The 9694-nt window shown below is 42.3% G+C and overlaps 1 pseudogene; it reads right to left on the bottom strand.

Annotated features, from left to right (window-relative positions):
• Positions 1–4623: 4623 nt before the first annotated feature.
• On the bottom strand, positions 4624–8181 carry LOC128124250 (zinc finger and SCAN domain-containing protein 4-like; annotated as a pseudogene).
• Positions 8182–9694: the final 1513 nt, after the last annotated feature.

Below are 9694 nucleotides of genomic sequence, written 5' to 3'. Positions count from 1 at the left end.
AAATAAAGGTTATCAGAAAAACTGCATTATGACTTTAAAATATATTCCCATAATTGTGATGTAGAATATCCTACAACCCACAAGTAATCATGCAAACACACACACACACACACACACACATACACACACACACATACACATACACACACACATACACACACACACACACACACACACACACACACACACACACACACACATACTCAAGGTAACAAAGAAGGGTAATGTTTCTATTCTCCAAACTTAACTCTTTCTTGGATAAATCTCAAGGATGATTCCAGGAAGCAGGGGGTGGTAGAAAGTGTTTACAGTCCTCTGCTCTGCTTAATCTGAAGTACTTTTCAAGTTGACTTCCTTTTATAGTCTTCATCCCTTTTTGTTTCTTTTTAAAAAATATTTTTTGGTGTTGAAAAGCAATCCTAAATCGTCTTAACAATAAAACCCCAGAGGCAGATATTGAGGGTGAAAGCTGAAAGATCAGAGAAGCAGAGCAACCAGCCACTTCTTACCTCTGTGAAATCTCAGACTGAATGTGAAGAGATCCTGTGTCTGTGAATCCTTAGACTGAGTGGGGGAGCTCCTGTCTCTCAAATCCTCAGCCTGGACTGGCACTGAGAGCCTATCTCCACCTGCTTTATGAGCCTGTCTCCACCTCCTAGTGCTGAGATTAGAGGCTTGTGGCTCCACCACCTGGCTCTGTTTCTCTTTTGGACTGAATCAATCTGCAGTAACCTAGGTGGCCTTGAACTCCTGATCTTCCTGCTTCCTCCCCCAAAGTGCAGGGATTAATGGTGTGTGCCACCACTCTCTGGCCTCTATGGATTACTATTGGCTAGTTCTGTGCTCTGATCCCCAGGCAAGCTTTATTTGTCAGAACACAAACAAAATATCATACAACAGGTGTGGCTTGTTTTTACAAACAAGTGATTTGTAGGCTAGCCTGCTCACAAGTTCATTAGGTGGTTGAGAATGACCTTGCACTACAATCCTATGGCTTCAAACCACTCAGGTCTGGGGTTCCAGAGTTGCCTCACTGCTTGAAGGGTCTTTTTTGTTGTTTATTTGTCTGTTTTTATTTTTGTTGTTGTTGCTGCTGCTGTTCTGCTTTTTGAAATATTGTCTCCCTATGTGCCGCTGGCTACACGGGAACTAATATGTAGACCAGATTGACCTCAAATTCACATATACTTTCCTCTGTCTCCTCAGTGCTGGAATTAAACGTGTGTGCCATTAGCAATGGCTTTCTCCAAACATGCTAATTGTTAGGTTCAATTGTATCACCTGAAATTCATGGTTGGGGTCTTATTATCTAAGATTTTGATCTTTTAGCAAAATGTGCTTAATATCCACACAAAAGGCAAAATTCAAATTGCCATCTTCCAAGACAAGCTGGATGCTCAGTGACTAAAATTTATAAAGTCTAAAGTCTTCTAAACTATAACACCAAAATTTTTGAATATTAAACCTCAAGCTGCAGTTCTCCTGGGAGAATAAAAATTGTCGTGTGCTAGGGAAAGAATTCCAAATTCTGCATATGGATTAGCCAAAAGGTGCAACAATGATTGAATCTTCAGTATAAAAATTTCATTTTTTCTGCATTAATATTTATTCCTGTTGATGATATTCTGGATTTTAGTAAATTAACACCATGTTAGTCAGAAGAAATATTCCAATGAAAATATTTGTTTTCATGAGAATAATAAACATGCCACTGTGTGTCACTGTTTACCTCCTTCTTGAAAATTGCAGGCGATACAATTCATCCTAACAATTAGAATGTTTGGAAGAAGTCAGTGGCCTCTAATCCCAACACACACCTTTAATCCCAGCACTAAGTAAACACAGGCAGGTGAATATCTAAGCCGAGGTCACCCAGGTCTACAGAGTGATTAGTCCAGGGCTACAGAAACAGAATGTCTCTCAAAACAGCACTAAACAGAAAAACAAACAAGCTTGTTGTTTCCATACACTCCCTGATTTCCTGGATGTTTTATGTCAGGAATATGTGAGATTTAACATTTTCTTTCACAAATTATGAAGTATCTATTTCTTCTATAGTGTCTTCATTGCATAAGATTCTCTCTTCCAGGCCAGGCAGTGGTGGCACATGACTCTAATCTCAGCACTCTAATACAGGTGGATCTTTGTGAGTTTGAGGCAAGTTGGGTCTACACAGCAAGATCCAGGACAGGCATCAAAACTAGACAGAGAAACTCTGTCTGAAAATAAAAAGAGAGATTCTTCCATCTCTGTTTTCTGTTGGTGATGTTTGCATCTGTAGTTCCCATCTGCTTACCTAGATTTTACATTTCCCGAAATCCCACAGTTTCTATTTGCTTTATTGCTTCTTTTTGAGCTGTCTTAGGGATTTCATTGAAATGTTTGTTTTTCTTCCCTTGGCTTTCTTGTCATTCATTAAGGGATTTATTGATTTCCTCTGGGTAGGCCAAGGTGGCCTTGAACACACTTTGTAGCAGAGAATGGTTCAACGTCTGATCCCCCGGCTCACACTTCCCAGGTGCAAAGATGGTGGGAGTGCTTCATGCCATCAGGATATCTCATTGCTATCAGCTGAGTTCTGTCCTCTGGTGTTCAGATGTACAGGACTTAACCACCGTCTTTAGGCTATGTTTTATTTGGAAACATAAGGAACATTATGATCCTTATCCAAAATCTGTAATCACCAAAAAGATAGAATCTTGAAAGATTATAAAGACTGAAATATCCCCCAAACCATAATCTATGTAACTTTACTTTTGAAATCTTGAAGCCTAAATCACCCAACTTACAAAGTCTCACAAGGAAAGAAAGACTAGAGAACACACCACCATAAGGAGAGGGTTTGAAGGAAAATGCTGGGTGAGAAATCAGTCACAAGGGCCCCAACAATAATAACTTCAATGTGGAAATGCATAAATTCTGTTGGAATTTATGTCAACTGAATAAATTCTGGATTTTAACAATTGAAACCTCCTGGTTTCCTACTCTAAGGCTGAACCAGGAACATCAGGAGAAAGTCATAATTCATCCTCAACATTTCTACATGACACTGGAACTCAGCTCAGCTTCCTCAATGAAATCAACCACATAAAGGTATCATCAACTCAGTGACTCTATGCAGGCTGGGTTCAACTATGTACAGAGTTCCAGTTTCTCAATATAGCTATTATTCCCTTTTCCTTTCTTGGCTACAGTTTTTAGAGTTTATTCATGGAAAAATCTCTGCATTTTGTAATCTATTTATCCTCCTGTCTGGCCAGCTTCCATATAACCAACTCTACTCCCTATATTCTAGGTGTCATGTAGATAGAGCTATGAAAAGTATGGTGTTACAACATTGGAATAAGTATGGCAGTCTCCTCTGAACCATTGTGATTGCCTGGTAGAAAAAGTCAGAGGAAATGTCTGAAAGAGTGATGCACTTGCCATGCAAGCCTAAGACATAAGTCTGAAATCTTCACAGTGTAGAAAAAAATTAGAAGGAATGGCAGGGTGCTGACTTGAACCCCTTTCACATGGAGAGCAGGAGACCAGAGAATGTTTACAATCTGTAGTACCAGATATACTGGGGTACAAAGCTCCTGATAAGAAGGACCCTGTTCAAACAAGACAAAAATAAAGAAATGAAAACTAAGTCCTCTGTTGGACTCTCATCCTGGGTAACTGAGGCAAAAAACCAGACAAATACAAAATCACAAACACTCCACACAAAATATATGTAAGAGACAATTTTATTTAGGGAACTGGCTTCAGATTCCATACCTTTTTTTTTTCTTCAGAGCTGAGAACCTAACCCAGGGCCTCATGCTTGCTAAGCAAGTGCTCCACCACTGAGTTATATCCCCAGCCCCTATCTCTGATGGGAAGACATGCAGAAATGACCAGCCACACTGGTGGAGACCCATAAACTGTGGACTAGTGGCTGTGGAACCCCCATGGGACTGGACTAGGCCCTCTGGTTAAGGGAGACAGTTGTTTAGCCTGAACTTTTTGGGGTACAATCGGGCTGGGGGGATTGGGATCCATCCCTGGTGCATGGGCAGGCTTTTGGGAGCCCGGTGCCTGCTGTGTCTCATCTTGTGTAGCTTTGGTGCAGCTGGGAGTGGCTTGGAACTGCCTAGGCTCTGTGTGCCTGTCTCTACTGTTCCCCATGGGAGACCTTGATTTGGAGGATGTGGGGATGGGGGGTGTCTTGGTGGGGAGGACTGGGGGATGGGAGGAGGGAGGAGGTGGGGTCTGTGAGTGGTATCTAGTATGAGTAGAAAATTTCTTTAATAAAAAAAGAGCCAATTGTATTACAGTTCCATCTTTTTATTTTATATATATATATATATATATATATATATATATATCAGTAACAAATTGCAAGCTAACTTAAGTCATTAGAAAAATGTTACTGAGCAGAAAACAGACTCATCTTCTTTACACACATGGCACTGGAACGTGACAACAGGTAGATGGAACAATCCAGAAGTTACATGTCACAACTTCAATCGCTATTTGCTGTCTTGAAACTACATGCTTCTTCATGTGCACATGAGACACTGAGCTGGAGCCCTGCTAACCTCTGGAGAGGAGGGACACAGTTCAGTCTGACTTGTGGCAATTCCTCAGGTGAAGGTGTTATGTGGCTGACTGGTGGAGGCTATGGTTACACAGGGAGCAGGTGTTGGGCTTCTCTCCTGTGTGAATCCTCTCATGAGCCTTCAGATTTGTTTGATTGCTGAAAGACTTTCCACATGTACTACATTGGAAAGGCTTATTTTCCATGTGTATGAGCTAATGTACTCTCAGGTCTGAGTGCCTACACAAACCTTTACCACACTCAGCATGGAAAAATGATCTCTTCTTTTTGTGTACTTTCTGGTGGACTGCACGATTACAGGGATATTTGAAGGTTCTTTGACATTCCTCACATTTATATGTCTTTGGGTCTCTATGGCTTTTCTCTTTATGACCCACACATGTGGAGCTTGCATCATGACCCCAGCAGTCTTCAGTCTGCTCTGGCCTGGAGACAATCTCTGGTTGTACCTCCATAGGGACATCTATCTTCAGAAGAAGTTGCCTTCTGAGATTCTTCCTGGTAACTGCAGTTGACTTGACTTGATCTTCTGGAATTCTGAGGGTTTCCATCAGAAACACTTCTGTCTTTAGGCTCAGGAAAGTGACCTTTTTGGATAATGGAAAGGGAGTCCATCTCATTTCCAGGACTACTAACACTATCATTTACTTCACTAGTGTTCCAGGGATTGCTTGGGATATCTTCACTGTTTTCCTGTCCTGTAGAAATAAGACAGTGCATGAAACTGTGCCCAAGAAGGATTCCCTACACAATACTCCTCCTCTATGCTGCTTCCTGACACTCAACTCTTGCCAATAACATGTCTGGGAGATTGGCAAAGCTGTCATTGCATTCTCTTGTGTTGAAGTTCTTGCTGATTGCTGATCTTTCAGAAGGCTAATGACTTCTTTTAAGGACATATTCTCAGAAAAATGGGCTTCCTGCCCTGCATGTGGACATGAACCTATAAAAAAATCCAGAGACTATTGTCAATGAATCTGTGGATCTGTGGGTAACAAACTAAAAGTGCCTTCTAACTTATTGCACTGGACTATGGCTTAGGTCATTTGTCTCTCTCTCATCTCTAATGGTGTTATTCTATTATTCATAAGTTATGTTCTCTAAAGTCAATTGCAAGTCCTGAGTCACTCTTCCCAGGGGAAATATAAGATTAGTTTTCTAATTGCCATGTGTTGAGCCAAACTTGCATTCCTGAGAGGAGTTCCACAGGGATATGGTACCTGGTCCTTCCAACCAAATGTGGTTTCTTACAGCATGAATAGCTTTTGTGTTTAGGTGTCCAAGGCCTACAGTTTTTCTTCAAATGTCTGCTGCTTCTTCTACTGTCAGAATAATACCAGCTTCACAGAATGTGGTGGTTAATACTGTCAGCTTCTGGGTATATCCTGGAGAGACTGTCAAGGTTAGGTTAGCCTCTGGGCATGTCTGTGATCAGTCTTTTGATTATGTTAATTGGAATGGGAAGCTTCAGCCTGAATGTGGAGGAACCTTTCATTGGTGACTCAGATAGAAGGAAGTGTAAGAAAAGATTTGTTTTTTGGCCTTCTTGCTGATAGCTGCTCTGTTGTTGCTGCGACTGCTACCAGCCTGACTTCTGAACCTTTTGATGACACCAGAACAGCTCCTTGGCCTTCCAATGTGGACTGAAGAACAGTGGGTCTCCAGAATCCTCCAGGCCTCCAGCATCCCAATGGGACTGCTGAGGCATTCAGCCTTGTGGACTGATCACTTAGAGGGTTCTTAGCCTCTTCAATGTGAAGATGTCTATGTTTGGACTACCCAGACCACAGTGTGTATGCCAAATCTGAAAAATACTGTTTTTCTTTCATTGGTTCTGCTCTTTTAAAGAACTTTGACTGACTCAGAGCAAGTTATACAATTGGTTTCAACATGTCCATGTTCCCAAGACTTTGAAGACAATTGGTTCCAATTCTCTGAAGGTTTTTTGTTTCACTAGAAATATCATGGCCTGGGACTTTTTTTGTCTGTCTGTCTGTCTGTTTGTTTTTTGAGACAAGGTTTCCCTGTGTACCTTTGGAGCCTTTTCTTGAACTCACTCTGTAACCCAGCCTAGCCTCAAACTCACAGAGATCCTCCTGCCTCCACCTCCCAAGTGCTGTGATTAAAGGCATGTGCCACTGTTGCCTGGCATACTGGGACTTTCTCATTAGGAGGCTTTGAGCTCATCAGTTCTCTCATTCTTCTTGTCATTCTTCACCTCAGATTGGTTATTTATGTCTTCCTGTGGATGTCAGTGTCCTTTTCAGACATCTTCAGACAGTTGTCTGCAATGTTCTCTTTAACCCTCTCGATGTCTCTAAGTTGGACACACCTGCCCCTGTTCCTGATGTGATGGTTTGAGCCTTCTGCCTTTCCTCTCCTGCCCCATCCCTGGTTTCTATTATTTACCAACTCCAAGTTAGCCAACTTCACTCTTTGTCTAGTTCCCTACTTTCTTCTTTTTTTTTTTTTTTTTTTTTTTTGGTTTTTCGAGACAGGGTTTCTCTGTGTAGCTTTGCGCCTTTCCTGGGACTCACTTGGTAGTCCAGGCTGGCCTCGAACTCACAGAGATCCGCCTGGCTCTGCCTCCCGAGTGCTGGGATTAAAGGCGTGCGCCACCACCGCCCGGCTTTTAAAGCATTTTTTTCTTCTTTTTTTTTTTTTTTTGGTAGTTCCCTACTTTCATCCATACTTTTACTGCTTCTTTCTTCTGCTAAATTTGGATGTGGTCTGCTCTCGTCTTCCTAGCATGGTCAGAAGCCTACCACTGTTTGGGTAGCTCAATTACAGGTGATACATATACATAATAATACTGGCTGTGTGTACCTGTCAAAGTGCAAAGCTGAAACTTTCACCTGTGGTTCTCCCATGTTAGCAGAGTCAGCTGCAGATCCTCAGTGCAGATCTTGGCTGCAGGGAGACAATGATGCCAAGCCACAAAGGAGGGGCCAGGCTGCAGGAAGGCTTCACACCACAGCTTTCTGCTTCTTCTCTGCCCACAAATCAGAGACACCAGGGGACCTGCCTGAAGCTGCACAAGTGCATTAACAGTTTGCATAATTGCAAAATGCCAAATCTTGATTGTGTCCCCCAGTGTTCACACTGAAATCTAAACCCCACCCCTTATGGTGAGCCATGGAAGTTCTTTCATGAGAACAGCATTCTCAACAGATTCATGCTGCCAGTAAATGTTCTGGAAGACAGACTATGCCCATCTTAGAACATAGCACTTTTAGCTTCTGAGAGGCCTTGACTGATGCTGCACAGGCAATATTGGGCTTGGCCTGTCAGGTCTTGTCCACACAAGCAGATGAACCTCCCATGGTGCCTGCAATCTGGCCCTTTCTGCATGCACAGCTTGCTCTCTGCTAGGTGATCTTCTTCTGGGGCGGGCTGCTCTCCATGTCTAGGGTTCTCACAGGTTCCAGTGGCCAGCTAATCTTCTTTGAGGAATTGTGCATAACCAGGAAGCTGCAGAGCATGGTCCGGACCCTGTAAGTGCCCAGAGAGCCTTCAGGAACTATATTGCAGAGTGCGAATTCTGCTGATGCCCCAGAAATCCTGTAGGGAAGGTCCAGGAGCTGCATCAGCATCATGCTGAGTGCAGCTATCTAGGCCTTCAGACAGCTTCCTCCATCTGCAGCCAAGGCAGCACTCTGCTGCTATGGAGGAACCTCTCAGGGAGGAGATCTGTGTCTAATGGGCAGAGTGTAGGGACAGAGACAGGCAGGGCGCTTGGTAGGGAAGGGTTTGGGGCAGGGAGGTTAGCAGAAAGTTTCTGGGCCAGAGTCAGGCTGCTCCAGCACCAGGGATGCTGGCACAGGAGACTTTCTCTGTGGCCCTGTGAATCAGCCCAGCCACCACCAAAAGAGCTGCCCTGCCAGCAGGGCTCAGTGTTCTAAGTTTGATTTGACATAATAGAATATTGCCCCATCTCTCAGTTTAATTTCACAACGAGTTTATGATTCTACCCTAAATATGCACTGTTATCATTACACATATAAAAGCTACAGTGGGAACTAATGAGGAATTACTAACACTATTACTCTGTAAAATGCAATATAAAATACTAACATGTGAATAACAAATAACAGCATGAGAATAAAACTGAATGATTAAGCAAATGACTGAAAATTCTGCACTTATTTGCTAATAACTTCTTCTTTTTATTTTCAAGTCAGGGTGCCACTATGTACCTCTGCCTATCCTGGAACTAACTATGTAGATCATGTTGCTCTCAAACTCACAGAGACCTTCCTACCCATGCTTTAAAAATGATGAGATAAAAGCCGGGCGGTGGTGGCGCACGCCTTTAATCCCAGCACTCGGGAGGCAGAGGCAGGCGGATCTCTGTGAGTTCGAGGCCAGCCTGGTCTCCAAAGTGAGTCCCAGGAAAGGCGCAAAGCTACACAGAGAAACCCTGTCTCGAAAAAACAAAAAAAACAAACAAACAAAAAAAAAAAAGTTAGGCACCTCAATAACAGGAATATTTTATTATTATTATACTGATTTATATAGTATAATGAAGTTCATGTTGATTTAAAATTCAGATAGTGTATGTTAGGTTATAAAGAATAATCAGAATAAAGAGATTCCTTAAATATTCTCCAGTGGTATATAGGACGAGTGTTGACAAAAGTAGCTGAGTGGTAGAGCCCAGGCTTGCAAAGCACAAAGCCCCATGTTCTAAAGTCAATAACAATAAACAGTAACAAAAGGCATGGCGTCACATTCTGCTTAACATTAAAGTAAGTCTAATACAAGGGAGATAACTGGAATTGGAAATAATGGGTAAAAACTGATGTGTGAAACAGAGAGAGATGACACAAGAATAACACCATAACTTAGCAGTGACTGAGAAATATGGACGTATACCTAACTTTTTGCAGTCCCTGTAATTTTACTGTAATATATGTCCCCCACTCAGTGACTGTGGATACCCCAGGATAACGCAGGCCATCTGTGAGGGTGCTTAAGGACTATTGTAATAAGTCAATAGAAAAATTCATCCTACCCTCCATATTGTGTTGATTAGCTTGGAATTATTATGGTCCAGGTTGTCATTGCCCAATAGTTATACTCTACCTTCCATTCCATGTTACCTTTCGA

The sequence above is a fragment of the Peromyscus californicus genome, unplaced genomic scaffold (genome assembly GCF_007827085.1).
Source record: "Peromyscus californicus insignis strain IS unplaced genomic scaffold, ASM782708v3 Scaffold_4__1_contigs__length_199733344, whole genome shotgun sequence".
Classification (NCBI taxonomy): domain Eukaryota; kingdom Metazoa; phylum Chordata; class Mammalia; order Rodentia; family Cricetidae; genus Peromyscus; species Peromyscus californicus.
This window is presented reverse-complemented; position numbering and strand designations above follow the sequence as displayed.